Genomic DNA, 18,374 nt, shown 5'->3' with positions numbered 1-18,374 from the left:
ATAGATATACAAAATACAGATAAAATAAGCTAAATTTGAATTGAAATGTATATACAAAATACATAAAATAATGTAAATTTGTATCAAAATATTTATAAAAATACATATAATAACGTAAATTTGTTTAAAAATATATAAACAAAATACACATTAAGTAATGTAAATACGTATAAAAAATATGTACAAAATACACATATAATCATGTAATTCGTATCAAACTAAATAAACAAAATAGCAATAAAATAATGTAAATTTGTATGAGAAAACATATACAAATACGTATAAAATAACGCTAATTTCTATAAAAATGTATGTCCAAAAATGAACGTAAAATAAATTAACTTTGGATAAAAATATATATACAAAACACACATTAAATAATGTAAATGCGTACATAAAATAACCTAAATTTGTATAAAACTATATACAAAAATAATTTAAATTTGTATGAAAAGAAATATACAAAATACACATAAAATTTGGTTAATTTCTATTGAAATACATATACAAAATACACATAAAATAATGTAAATTTGAAAGAAAATATATAAACAAATACACATATAATAACGTAAATTTGTATGAAATATATATACAAAATACACATTAAATAATGTAAATATGTATAAAAAAAATATATACAAAACACAAATAGAATAATGTAAAATCGTAACAAAATATATACACAGAATATTAATAAAATAATGTAAATTTGTATGAAAATTAAGATGCAAAATACCTATAAAATAACGCATTTTTTATAAAATTATTGATATAAAAATACACATAAAATATTTGAATTTTTATCAAAATAAATATACAAAATGCACATACAATAAGGTAAATTTGTATTAAAATAGATATGCAAAATACATATAAAATAATGAAAATTTGTTTCAAAATATATATGCGAATACACATAAAATAACGTAGATTTCTATAAAAATACATATTCAAAATACACATAAAATTAAGTAAATACGTATAAAAAAATGTATACAAAATACACATAAAATAATGTAAATTCGTATAAATATAAATAAATAATATAGCAATAAAAGAATGTGTATTTGTATAAATATAAATATACAAAATGCACATAAAATAACGTTAATTTATATAAAACTATATACATAAAATAACGCAAATTTCTATAAAAATATATGTACAAAAATGAACATAAAATAAATTTCCATAAAAATATATATACAAAACACACATTAGATAATGTAAATGAGTATAAAAATATGTATAAAAATTACCTATGAAATAATCTAAATTCTTTTCGAATTAAATTAAGAAAATACCAATATAATAATGTAATTTTGGATGAAAATATATATACAAAATACACATCAAATAACCTAAATACAAATACAAATATACACATAAAATAATTTAAAATTGAATGAAATAAATATACAAAATAAACATAAAATAAGGTAAATTTGTTATGAAATATATGAAAAAATACACATAAAATAATATAAATTTGTATGAAAATATACATACAAATACACATTAAATAACATGAATTTGTATAAAATTTGTATCAAAATACATACGAATACACACAATAAAATAACGTAATTTTTTTATGAAAATGTATATACAAAATACACATAAAATAATGTAAATTTGTATAAAAATATATAAACAAATACACATAAAATAATGTAAATTTGGATAAAATATATATACAAAATAAACCTTAAATAATGTAAATATGTATAAAAAATATATACAAAATACACATAGAATAATGTTAAATCGTCTCAAAATCAATAAAGAGAATATCACTAAAATAATGTATTTTGTATGAAAATAAAGCTGCAAAATATCCATATAATAAAGCATATTTGCATAAAAATATATATACAAAAATACGTATAAAATAATTAAATTTGAATTAAAATAAATATACAAAATGCACGTACAATAAAGAAAATTTGTATTGAAATAGATATGCAAAATACACATCAACAATGTAAATTTGTATCAAAATATATATATGAATACTCATAAAATAGAGAAAATTTCTATGAAAATATACATACAAAATAGATATACAAAATACACTTATAACTAGTTAAATTTGTATTTAAATACATGTACAAAAAACACATAAAATAATGTAGATTTGTATGAAATGAAAACAAATACATTTTATATAAAATATATATACAAAATACACATAGAATAATGTAAAATCATACCAAACAAATACACAGAATATCAATAAAATAATGTAAATTTGTATGAAAATAAAGATGCAAAATACCCATAAAATAAAGCATATTTTTATAAAAATACATACACAAAAATACACATAGATTAATCAAATTTGTATTAAAATTAATATACAAAATGCACATACAATAATGTAGATTTGTATTGAAAAAATATGCAAAATACACATCAAACAATGTAAATTTGTTTCAAAATATATATACGAATACACATAAAATAACGTAGATTTCTATAGAAATATATATACAAAATACACTTGAAATAATGTAAATACGTATAAAAATATATATACAAAATACACATTAAATAATGTTAATTCGTGTCAAAATAAATAAAAAATATATCATGAAAAGAATGTGTATTTGTATGAAAATAGATATACAAAATACACATAAAATAACCTAAATTTGTATAAAACTATATACAAAAATAAACAAAAATAATTTAAACTTGTATGAAAATAAATATACAAAAAACATAAAATTAGGTAAATTGGTATTGAAATACATATACAAAATACACATAAAATAATGTAAATTTGAATGAAAATATATAAACATAGAGACTTAAAATAACGTAAATTTGTATCAAATATATATATATATATATATATATATATATATATATATATATATATATATATATATATATATATATATATATATATATATATATATATATATATATATATATATATATATATATATATATATATATATATATATATATATATATATATATATATATATATATATATATATATATATATATATATATATATATAAAACACATTAAATAATGTAAATATGTATAAAAAAATATATACAAAACACAAATAAAATAATCTAAAATCGTATCAAAATAAATACAGAAAATATTAATAAAATAATGTAAATTTGTATGAAAATTAAGAATCAAAATACCCATGGCATGTGTATTCGTATATATATTTTGAAACAAATTTACATTGTTTATATGTATTTTGCATATCTATTTTTGTGTATTCTGTATTTATTTTTGTTTTACATAGAATAATGTAAAATCGTATCAAAATAAGTACACAGAATATCATTAAAATAATTTAAATTTGTATTAAAACAAAGATGCAAAATACCCATAAGATAAGGAATATTTTTTTTAAAAAAACATATACAAAAATACACATAGAATAATTAAATTTGTATTAAAATTAATATACAAAATGCACACATACAATAAGGGAAATTTGTATTGAAAAAAAAAGCAAAATACAAATAAACATTGTAAATTTGTCTCAAAATATATATACGAATACATATAAAATAACGTAGATTTCTATAGAAATATACATACAAAATACACATGAAATTATGTAAATACGTATAAAAATATATATATAAAATACAAATTAAGTAATGTAAATTCGTGTCAAAATAAATAAACAAAATATCATGAAAAGAATGTGTATTTGTATGAAAATAAATAATAGATAATAAATTTGTATGAAATATATATGCAAGATATACATTAAATAATGTAAATATGTATAAAAAAATATATATACAAAAAACAAATTTAATAATGTAAGATCGTATCAAAATAAATACACAGAATATTAATAAAATAATGTAAATTTGTATGAAAATAAAGATGCAAAATTCCCATCAAATAGCGCATTTCTTAAAAAAATATATATACCAAAATACACATAAAATATTTAAATTTGTATTGAAATAAATATACAAAATGCACATACAATAAGGTAAACTTCTATTGAAAGAGATTTCCAAAAATACATATAAAACGAAGTAAATTTGTTTCAAAATATATATACGAATACACATAAAATAACGAAGATTTCTATAAAAATATATATACAAAATACACATAAAAATAGGTAAATACGTATAAAAAAATGTAAACAAAATACACATAAAATAATATAAATTCGAAACAAAATAAATAAACAAAATACCAATAAAAGAATGTGTATTTGTATAAATATAAATGTACAAAATACACATACAAAATAATCATAAAATAAGGTAAATTTGTAATGAAATATATGTACAAAATACACATAAAATAATGTAAATCTATATGAAAATATATATACAAATACACATAAAATACCATGAATTTGTATAAAATTATATATTCAAAATAAATATTAAATAATGTAAATGCGTATAAAAATATATATAAAAAGTATTTTGTATATGTTTTCTCATACAAATTTACATTATTTAATTAGTTTTTTGTTTATTTATTTTGATACGAATGACTTGATTATTGGTATATTTTGTAAATATTTTTTTATAAGTATTTACATTACTTAATGTGTATTTTGTTTATATATTTTTTTTACAAATCTACGTTATTATATGTGTATTTGTTAAAAATATTTTGAAACGAATTTACTTTATTTTATGTATTTTGTATATATATTTCAATTCAAATTTAGCTTATTTTGTGTGTATTTTGTATATTTATTTTCATACAAATTTAATTACTTCTGTGTATTTTTGTATATAGTTTTATACAAATTTACGTTATTTTATGTGCATTTTGTATATTTATATTTATACAAATACACATTCTCTTATTGGTATTTTGTTTATTTATATTTATACGAATTTACATTATTTTATGTGTATTTTGTATACATTTTTGATTCGTATTTACTTAATTTTATTTGTATTTTGTATATATATATATATATATATATATATATATATATATATATATATATATATATATATATATATATATATATATATATATATATATATTTATAGAAATCTACGTTATTTTATGTGTATTCGTATATATATTTTGAAACAATTCACTTTGTTTGATATGTATTTTGCATATCTATTTCAATACAAATTTACCTTATTGTAAGTGCATTTTTTATATTTATTTTAATACAAATTCAAATATTTTATGTGTATTTTTATATATATAATTTTATAAAAAATGCGTTATTTTATAGGTATTTTGCATCTTAGTTTTCTTACAAATGTACATTATTTTATTAATATTCTGTATATATATTTTGATACGATTTTATATTATACTATTTGTGTTTTGTATATATTTTTTTATACATATTTTCATTATTTAATGTGTATTTTTTATATATATTTTATACAAATTAACGTCATTTTAAGTGTATTTGTTTATATAATTTCATTCAAATTTACATTATTTTAAGTGTATTTTGTATATGTATTTCAATACAAATTTACCTAATTTTATGTGTATTTTGTATATTTATTTTCATACAAGTTTAAATTATTTTTGTGTTTTTTTGTATATACATATAGAGTAAATTTCTATGAAAATATATATTCAAAATACATATAAAATTATGTAAATAAGTATAAAAATATATATATCAAATACACCTAAAAAAATGAAAATTCGTATTAAAATAAATAAACAAAATTCCAATAAAAGAACGTATATTTGTAGGAAAATAAATATACAAAATACACATGAAATTACGAAAATTTGAATAAAAGTATATACAAAAAAAAACAAAAAAATAAATTTCAATTTGTATGAAAATAGGTATACAAAATACACGTATAATTAGTTAAATTTGTATTTAAATAAATGTACAAAATACACATAAAAAAATGTAAATTTGTATGAAATGAAAACAAATTCACATAAAATAACGTACATTTGTATAAAATAGATATACAAAATATACATAGAATAATGTAAAATCGTATCAAAATGAATACACAGAATATCAATAAAATAATGTTATTTTGTATGAAAATAAAGATGCAAAATACCCATAAAATAAAGCATATTTTTTTTAAAATACATATACAAGAATACACATAGAATAATTGAATTTGTATTAAAATTAATATACAAAATGCACGTACAATAAGGGAAATTTGTATTGAAAAAATATACAAAATGCACATAAAACAATGTATATTTGTTTCAAAATATATATACGAATACACATAAAATAACGTATATTTCTATAGAAATAAATATACAAAATACACATGAAATGACGTAAATACGTATAAAAATATATATACACAATACACATTAAATAATGTAAATTCGCTTCAAAATAAATAAACAAAATGTCAATAAAAGAATGTGCATTTGTATGAAAAGAGATATACAAAATACATATAAAATATTGTAAATTTGTATAAAACTCTATTAAAAAAATACACAAAAATAATTTAAATTTGTATCAAAATATATTTAAAAAATACTCATAAAACTAGTTAAATTTCTATTGAAATACATATACAAAATACACATAAAATAATGTAAATTTGAATGAAAATATATAAACAAATACACTTAAAATAACGTAAATTTGTATGAAATTTATATAGAAAATACACATTAAATAATGTAAATATGTATAAAAAAATATATACAAAACACAAATAGAATAATGTAAAATAGTATCAAAATAAATACACAGAATATTAATAAAATAATGTAAATTTGTATGAAAACAAAGATGCAAAATACCCATAAAACAACGCATTTTTTATGAAAATATATATACCAAAATACACATAAAATATTTAAATTTGTATTACAATAAATATACAAAATGCACATACAATAAGGTAAATTTGTATTGAAATAGATATGCAAAATACACATAAAACAATGTAAATTTGTTTCAAAATATATATACGAATACACATAAAATAACGTAGATTTCTAAAAATATATATATACAAAATACACACAAAATGAAGTAAATACGTATAAGAAAATGTATACAAAATACACATAAAATAATGTAAACTCGTATCAAAATAAATAAACTAAATGCCAATAAAAGAATGTTTACTTGTATAAATATAAATATACAAAAAAAAAACACAATATAACGTAAAATTGTATAAAACTATATACAAAAATACACAAAAATAATTAAATTTGTATGAAAATAGATATACAAAAGACACATAAAATAAGCTAAATTTGAATTGAAATAAATATAGAAAATACATAAAATAATGTAAATTTGTATCAAAATATATATTCAAATACACATATATTAAAATTAATATACAAAATGCGTATATAATAAGGTAAATTTGTATTGAAAAAACATACACGTTTACTCATACAAATTTATATTATTTTATTGGTATTTTGTTTATTTATTTTGATACGAATTACATGATTATATGTGTATTTTGTACATATTTCTTTATACGTATTTACATTATTTAATGTGTATTTTGTTTATATATTTTCATACAAATTTACGTTATTATATGTGTATTTGTATAAATATTTTGATACAAATTTACTTTATTTTATGTATTTTGTATATATATTTCAATTCAAATTTAGCTTATTTTGTGTGTATTTTGTATATATTTTCATACAAATTTAATTACTTCTGTGTATTTTTGTATATAGTTTTATATAAATTTACGTTATTTTATGTGTATTTTGTATATTTATATTTATACAAATACACATTCTTTTATTGGTATTTTGTTTATTTATTTTGTTTCGAATTTACATTATTTTATGTGTATTTTGTATACATTTTTTTTATACGTATTTACTTCATTTTTTGTGTATTTTGTATATATATTTTTATAGAAATCTACGTTATTTTATGTGTATTCGTATATATATTTTGAAACAAATTTACATTGTTTTATATGTATTTTGCATAGCTATTTCAATACAAATTTACCTTATTTTATGTGTTTTTTGTAAATTTATTTAAATACAAATTTAATTTTTTGATGTGTATTTTGGTATATATATTTTTATAAATAAAAAAATGCGTTATTTTATGGGTATTTTGCTTCTTTATTTTCATACACATTTACATTATTTTATTAATATTCTGTGTATTTATTTTGATACGATTTTACATTATTCTATTTGTGTTTTGTACATATTTTTTTATACAAATTTACGTTATTTTAAGTGTATTTGTTTATGTATTTTCATTCAAATTTACATTATTTTATGTGTATTTTGTGTATGTATTTCAATTCAAATTTACCTAATTTTATGTGTATTTTGTATATTTATTTTCATACAAATTTAAAATATTTTTGTTTATTTTTGTATATAGTTTGATACAAATTTAGGTTATTTTATGTGTATTTTGTATATCTATTCTCATACAAATACACATTCTTTTATTGATATTTTGTTTATTTATTTTGACGCGAATTTTATGTGAATTTGTTTTCATTTCATACAAATTTACATTATTTTATACGTATTTTGTACATGTATTTAAATACAAATTTAACTAATTATATGTATAGTTTGTATATCTATTTTCATACAAATTTAAATTATTTTTTTTGTTTTTTTGTATATATTTTTATTCAAAATTTCGTAATCTTATAAAAATATATATACCAAAATACACATAAAATATTTAAATTTGCATTGAAATAAATATACAAAATGCACATACAATAAGGTAAATTTGTATTGAAAGCGATATGCAAAAATACATATAAAACAATGTAAATTTGTTTCAAAATATATATACGAATACAAATAAAAAAACGTAGATTTCTATAAAAATATATACACAAAATACACATAAAATTAAGTAAATACGTATAAAAAAATGTATACAAAATACACATAAAATAATGTAAACTCGAATTAAAATAAATAAACATAATACCAATAAAAGAATGTGTATTTGGATAAATATAAATATACAAAATACACATACAAAATAAACATAAAATAAGGTAGATTTGTAAAAAAATATATGTACAAAATACACATAAAATAATGTAGATTTATATAAAAATATATATACAAATACACATAAAATACCATGAATTTGTATAAAAATATATATTCAAAATAAATATTAAATAATGTAAAAGCGTATAAAAATATATATACAAAGTACATATAAAATAATGTAAATTCGTATCAATATAAATCAACAAAACACCAATAAAATAATATATATTTGAATGAAAATAAATTTACAAGGTACACATAACATAACTAAAATTTGTATTAAGATATACAAAAATACATAGAAATAATTTGAGTTTGTATGAAAATAGATATACAAAATACACATAAAACTAGGTAAATTTCTTTTGAAATGTATATACAAAATACCCATAAAATATTGTAAATTTGTGTCAAAATATATAAGCAAATACACATAAAATAACGTAAATTTGTATGAAAAATATATACAAAATACACATAGAATAATGTCAATTCGTATCAAAATAATTGAGCAGAATATCAATAAAATAATGTAAATTTGTATGAAAATAAAGATGCAAAGTACCCAAAAAATAAAGCATATGTTTATAAAAATACAGATACAAAAATACATATCGAATAACTAAATTTGTATTAAAATTAATATACAAAATGCGTATATATTAAGGTAAATTTGAATTGAAAAAATATGCAACATACACGTTTACTCATACAAATTTCTATTATTTTATTGGTATTTTGTTTATTTATTTTGATACGAATTACATGATTATATGTGTATTTTGTACATATTTTTTTATACGTATTTACATTATTTAATGTGTATTTTGTTTATATATTTTCATACAAATTTACGTTATTATATGTGTATTTGTATAAATATTTTGATACAAATTTACTTTATTTCATGTATTTTGTATATATATTTATATTCAAATTTAGCTGATATCGTGTGTATTTTGTATATATTTTCATACAAATTTAATTACTTCTGTGTATTTTTGTATATAATTTTATATAAATTTACGTTATTTTATGTGTATTTTGTATATTTATATTCATACAAATACACATTCTTTTATTAGTATTTTGTTTATTTATTTTGATACGAGTTTACATTATTTTATGTGTATTTTGTATACATTTTTTTATACTTATTTACTTCATTTTATGTGTATTTTGTATATATATTTTTATAGAAATCTACGTTATTTTATGTGTATTCGTATATATATTTTGAAACAAATTTACATTGTTTTATATGTATTTTGCATATCTATTTCAATACAAATTTACCTTATTGTATGTGTTTTTTGTATATTTATTTTAATACAAATTTAATTTTTTGATGTGTATTTTGGTATATATATTTTTATAAATAAAAAAAAATGCGTTCTTTTATGGGTATTTTGCTTCTTTATTTTCATACAAATTTACATTATTTTATTAATATTCTGTGTATTTATTTTGATACGATTTTACATTATTCTATTTGTGTTTTGTACATATTTTTTTATACAAATTTACGTTTTTTTTTAAATTATTGATACCAAAATACACATAAAATATTTCAATTTGTATTAAAATAAATATACAAAATGCACATACAATTAGGTAAATTTGTATTGAAATAGATATGCAAAATACATATAAAATAATGTAAATTTGTTTCAAAATATATATACGAATACACATAAAATAACGTAGATTTCTATAAAAATACATATACAAAATACACATAACATTAAGTAAATACGTATAAAAAAATGTATACAAAATACACTTAAAATAATGTAAATTCGTATAAATGTAAATAAACAATATACCAATAAAAGAATGTGTATTTGTATAAATATAAATATACAAAATGCACATAAAATAACGTAAATTTATATAAAAATATATACATAAAATAACGCAAATTTCTATAAAAATATATGTACAAAAATGAACATAAAATAAATTTGCATAAAAATATATATACAAAACACACATTAGATAATGTAAATGAGTATAAAAATATGTATAGAAAATACCTATGAAATAATCTAAATTCGTATCGAATTAAATTAAGAAAATACCAATAAAATAATGTAATTTTGGATGAAAATATATATACAAAATACACATAAAATAACCTAAATACAAATATACACATAAAATATTGTATTTTGTATATACATTTCAAGTCAAATTTAGCTTATTTTATCTATATTTTGTATATCTATTTTCATACGAATTTAATTATCTCTGTGTATTTTTGTATAGTTTTATACAAATTTACGTTATTTTATGTGTATTTTGTATATTTATATTTATACAAATACACATCCTTTTATTGGTATTTTGTTTATTTATTTTGATATGAATTTACATTATTTTATGTGTATTTTGTATACATTTTCTTATACGTATTTACTTCATTTTATGTGTATTTTGTATATATATTTTTATACAAATCTACGTTATTTTATGTGTATTCGTATATATATTTTGAAACAAATTTACATTGTTTTATTTGTATTTTGCATATCTATTTCAATACAGATTTACCTTATTGTATGTGTATTTTGTATATTTATTTTAATACAAATTAATTTTTTCATGTGTATTTTGGAATATATATTTTTATAAAAAATGCGTTATTTAATTGGTATTTTGCATCTTTATTTTCATACAAATTTACATTCTTTTATTATAAAATAATATAAATTTGTATGAAAATATATATAAAAATACACATAAAATAACATGAATTTGTATAAAATTTGTTTCAAAATATATACGAATACACACAATAAAAAAACGTAGTTTTTTTATGAAAATGTATATATAAAATACACATAAAATAGTTTAAATACGTAGAAAAATATATATACAAAATACACATAAAATAATGTAAATTCGTAAAAAATTAAATACACAAAATTCCAATAAAAGAACGTATATTTGTAGGAAAATATATCCAAAAAACAAATAAAATAACTAAAATTTGTATAAAAATATATACAAATATACACAAAAATAATTTAAATTTGTTTGAAAATAGATATGCAAAATACACATAAAGTTAGGCAAATTTGTATTGAAATACATATACAAAACTCACATAAAATAATGTAAATTTGTATGAAAATATGTAAACAAATACATATAAAATCACGTAAATTTGGATAAAATATATATATACAAAATATACATTAAATATTTTAAATATGTATAAAAATATATTATATTATATGTATTTTTATTGATGTTTGCGTTATTTATGTGTATTTTGTATATGTTTTCTCATAGAAATTTACATTATTTTACTGGTATTTAGTCTATTTATTTTGATACGAATTACATGATTATTTGTGTATTTTTTAAAATTTTTTATACGTATTTACATAATTTAATATGTATTTTATTTATATATTTTTATACAAATTTACGTTATTATATGTGTATTTGTATAGGTATTTTGATACAAATTTACATTATTTTATGTATTTTGTATATATATTTCAATTCAAATTTTGCTTATTTTATGTGTATTTTGTATATCTATTTATTTTAATACTAAATCAAATATTTTATGTTTTTTCGTATATATATTTTTATAAAAAATGCGTTATTTTATGGGTATTTTGCATCTTAATTTTCATACAAATTTACATTATTTTATTAATATTTTCTGTATTTATTTTGATACGATTTTACATTATTTTATTTGTGTTTTGTATATATTTTTTTATACATATTTATATTATTTAATGTTTTTTTGTATATATATTTGATACAAATTTACGTTATTTTAAGTCTATATGTTTATATATTTTCATTCAAATTTACATTATTTTATGTGTATTTTGTATATGTATTTCAATACAAATTTACCTATTTTTATATGTTTTTTGTATATTTATTTTCATACAAGTTTAAACTATTTTTTTGTATTTTTGTATATAGTTTTATACAAATTTAGGTTATTTTATGTGCATTTTGTATATCTATTTTCATTCAAATACACATTCTTTTCATGCTATTTTGTTTATTTATTTTGACACGAATTAACATTATTTAATGTGTATTTTTTATATATATTTTTATACGTATTTACATTATTTCAAGTGTATTTTGTATATATTTTTCTATAGAAATCTGCGTTATTTTATGTGTATTCGTATATATATTTTGAGAGAAATTTACATTGTTTTATGATTATTTTGCATATTTTTTCAATACAAATCTACCTTTTTGTATGTGCATTTTGTATATTAATTTTAATACAAATTTGATTAATCTATGTGTATTTTTGTATATGTATTTTTATAAAAATATGCTTTAATTTATGGGTATTTTGCATCTTTATTTTCATACAAATTTATATTATTTTATTGATATTCTGTGTATTTATTTTAATATGATTTTACATAATTCTATGTGTATTTTGTATATGTATTTTATATAAAATGTATTTTTTTTCATTTCATACAAATCTACATTATTTTATGTGTTTTTTTGTACATGTATTTAAATACAAATTTAAGTAGTTATATGTGTATTTTGTATATCTATTTTGTATGTATATTTTTCTAGAAATTTACTCTATTTTATGAGTATTCGTATATATATTTTGATACAAATTTACATTATTGATGTGTATTTTGCATAATTTTTTCTATACCAATTTACTTTATTGTATGTGCATTTTGTATATTTATTTTAATACAAATTTAACTATTTTATATGTATTTTTGTGTATATATTTTTATGCAAATATGCGTTATTATATGGATATTTTGCATCTTTATTTTCATACAAATTTACATTATTTTATTGATATTCTTTTTATTTATTTTGATACGATTTAACATTATTCTATGTGTATTTTGTATATTTTTTTATACATATTTACATTATTTAATGTTCATTTTGTATATATATTTTATCCAAATTTACATTATTTTATATGTATTTGTTTATATATTTTCATACAAATTTACATTATTTGATGTGTTTTTTGTATATATATTTTTCTACGTATTTAAATTATTTTATGTGTATTTTGTATATACATTTTCATAAAAAAAATTACGTTATTTTATTGTGTGTATAAGTATATATTTTGATACAAATTTTATACAAATTCATGTTATTTAATGTGTATTTGTATATATATTTTCATACAAATTTATATTATTTTATGTGTATTTTTTCATATATTTCATTACAAATTTACCTTATTTTATGTTTATTTTGTATATTTATTTCATTCAATTTTAAATTATTTTATGTGTATATTTGTATTTGTATTTAGGTTATTTTATGTGTATTTTGTATATATATTTTCATCCAAAATTACATTATTTTATTGATATTTTCTTAATTTAATTCGATACTAATTTAGATTATTTCATAGGTATTTTGTATACATATTTTTATACTCATTTACATTATCTAAAGTGTGTTTTGTATATATATTTTTATGCAAATTTATTTTATGTTCATTTTTCTACATATATTTTTATAGAAATTTGCGTTATTTTATGTATATAGATTTATATAAATTTACGTTATTTTATGTGCATTTTGTATATTTATATTTATACAAATACACATTCTTTTATTGGTATATTGTTTATTTACATTTATACGAATTTACATTATTTTATGTGTATTTTGTATACATTTTTTTATACGTATTTACTTAATATTATGTGTATTTTGTATATGTATTTTTATAGAAATCTACGTTATTTTATGTGTATTCGTATATATATTTTGAAACAAATTTACATTATTTTATATGTATTTTGCATATCTATTCCAATACAAATTTACCTTATTGTATGTGCATTTTGTATATTTATTTTAATACAAATTGAAATATTTAATGTGTATTTTGGTATCAATAATTTTATGAAAAATGCGTTATTTTATAGGTATTTTGCATTTTAATTTTCATACAAATTTACATTATTTTATTAATATTCTGTGTATATATTTTGATGCGATTTTACTTTGTACTATTTGTGTTTTGTATATATTTTTTTATACATATTTACATTATTTAATGTGTATTTTTTATATATATTTTTATACGTATTTACATTATTTCAAGTGTATTTTGTATATATATTTCTATAGAAATCTGCGTTATTTTATGTGTATTCGTATATATATTTTGAGACAAATTTACATTGTTTTATGTGTATTTTGTATATTTTTTCAATACAAATCTACCTTATTGTATGTGCATTTTGTATATTAATTTTAATACAAATTTGATTAATCTATGTGTATTTTTGTATATGTATTTTTATAAAAATATGCTTTATTTTATGGGTATTTTGCATCTTTATTTTCATACAAATTTACATTATTTTATTGATATTCTGTGTATTTATTTTAGTATGATTTTACATTATTCTATGTGTATTTTGTATATATATTTTGTATAAAATGTATTTGTTTTCATTTCATACAAATCTACATTATTTTATGTGTTTTTTTGTACATGTATTTAAATACAAATTTAAGTAGTTATATGTGTATTTTGTATATCTATTTTGTATGTATATTTTTATAGAAATATACTCTATTTTATGAGTATTCGTATATATATTTTGATACAAATTTACATTATTGATGTTTATTTTGCATATCTATTTCAATACCAATTTACTTTATTGTACGTGCATTTTGTATATTTATTTTAATAGAAATTTAACTATTTTATATGTATTTTTGTGTATATATTTTTATGCAAATATGCGTTATTATATGGATATTTTGCATTTTTATTTTCATACAAATTTACATTATTTTATTGATATTCTTTTTACTTATTTTGATACGATTTAACATTATTCTATGTGTATTTTGTATATTTTTTTATACATATTTACATTATTTAATGTTCATTTTGTATATATATTTTATCCAAATTTACATTATTTTATATGTATTTGTTTATATATTTTCATACAAATTTACATTATTTGATGGGTTTTTTGTATATATATTTTTCTACGTATTTAAATTATTTTATGTGTATTTTGTATATACATTTTCATAAAAAAATTACGTTATTTTATTGTGTGTATAAGTATATATTTTGATACCAATTTTATACAAATTCATGTTATTTAATGTGTATTTGTATATATATTTTCATACAAATTTATATTATTTTATGTGTATTTTTTCATATATTTCATTACAAATTTACCTTATTTTATGTTTATTTTGTATATTTATTTAATTCAATTTTAAATTATTTTATGTGTATATTTGTATTTGTATTTAGGTTATTTTATGTGAATTTTGTATATATATTTTCATCCAAAATTACATTATTTTATTGATATTTTCTTAATTTAATTCGATACGAATTTAGATTATTTCATTGGTATTTTGTATACATATTTTTATACTCATTTACTTTATCTAAAGTGTGTTTTGTATATATATTTTTATGCAAATTTATTTTATGTTCATTTTTGTACATATATTTTTATAGAAATTTGCGTTATTTTATGTATATAGAATTATATAAATTTACGTTATTTTATGTGCATTTTGTATATTTATATTTATACAAATACACATTCTTTTATTGGTATATTGTTTATTTACATTTATACGAATTTACATTATTTTATGTGTATTTTGTATACATTTTTTATACGTATTTACTTAATATTATGTGTATTTTGTATATGTATTTTTATAGAAATCTACGTTATTTTATGTGTATTCGTATATATATTTTGAAATAAATTTACATTATTTTATATGTATTTTGCATATCTATTTCAATACAAATTTACCTTATTGTATGTGCATTTTGTATATTTATTTTAATACAAATTGAAATATTTTATGTGTATTTTGGTATCAATAATTTTATTAAAAAATGCGTTATTTTATAGGTATTTTGCATTTTATTTTTCATACAAATTTACATTATTTTATTAATATTCTGTGTATATATTTTGATACGATTTTACTTTGTACTATTTGTGTTTTGTATATATTTTTTTATACATATTTACATTATTTTATGTGTATTTTGAATATATATTTCATACAAATTTACGTTATTATATGTGTATTTGTTTATATATTTTCTTTAAAATTTACATTATTTTATATGTATTTTGTATATATATTTCAATACAAATTAACCTAATTTTATGTGTATTTTGTATATTTCTTTTCATACAAATTTAAATTATTTTTGTGTATTTTTGTATATAGTTTTATACAAATTTAGGTTATTTTATGTACGCATTTACATTATTTAATGTGTGTTTTGTATATATATTTTTATCCAAAGCTACTTTATTTTACGTTCATTTTTGGACATATATTTTTATGGAAATTAGCGTTATTTTATATGTATTTGTATATGTTTTCTTACTCAAATTTACATTATTATATTGATATTTTGTTTATTTAGTTTGATACGAATTACATGATTATATGTGTATTTTGTACATATTTTTTATACGTATTTACATTACTTAATGTGTATTTTTTTTATATATTTTTAAACAAATTTACGTTATTTTATGTATTTTTATAATTATTTTGATACAAATTTACATTATTTTATGTATTTTCTATATACATTTCAATTCAAATTTAGCTTATTTTATCTGTATTTTGTATATCTATTTTCATACGAATTTAATAACTTCTGTGTATTTTTGTATATAGTTTTATACAAATTTACGTTATTTTATGTGTATTTTGTATATTTATATTTATACAAATACACATTCTTTTATTGGTATTTTGTTTATTTATTTTGAAACGAATTTACATTATTTTATGTGTATTTTGTATACATTTTCTTATACGTATTTACTTCATTTTATGTGTATTTTGTATATATATTTTTATACAAATGTACGTTATTTTATGTGTATTCGTATATATATTTTGAAACAAATTTACATTGTTTTATATGTATTTTGCATATCTATTTCAATACAGATTTACCTTATTGTATGTGTATTTTGTATATTTATTTTAATACAAATTAATCTTTTATGTGTATTTTGGTATATATATTTAAAAAAAAATCGTTATTTAATGGGTATTTTGCATCTTTATTTTCATACAAATTTACATTGTTTTATTAATATTCTGTGTATTTATTTTGATACGATTTTACATTATTATATTTGTGTTTTGTATATATTTTTTTATACATATTTACATTATTTAATGTGTATTTTGTATATTTTAAAACAAATTTACGTTATTTTATGCGCATCTGTTAAAATATTTTGATACAAATTTACATTATTTTATGTATTTTGTATATATATTTCAATACAAATTTAGTTTATTTTTTGTATATTTTGTATATCTATTTTCATTCGTATCAA

Source organism: Eriocheir sinensis, chromosome 57 (genome assembly GCF_024679095.1).
Source record: "Eriocheir sinensis breed Jianghai 21 chromosome 57, ASM2467909v1, whole genome shotgun sequence".
NCBI lineage: Eukaryota > Metazoa > Arthropoda > Malacostraca > Decapoda > Varunidae > Eriocheir > Eriocheir sinensis.
The sequence above is the reverse complement of the archived record's forward strand: the minus strand, read 5'-3'. Positions refer to the sequence as shown.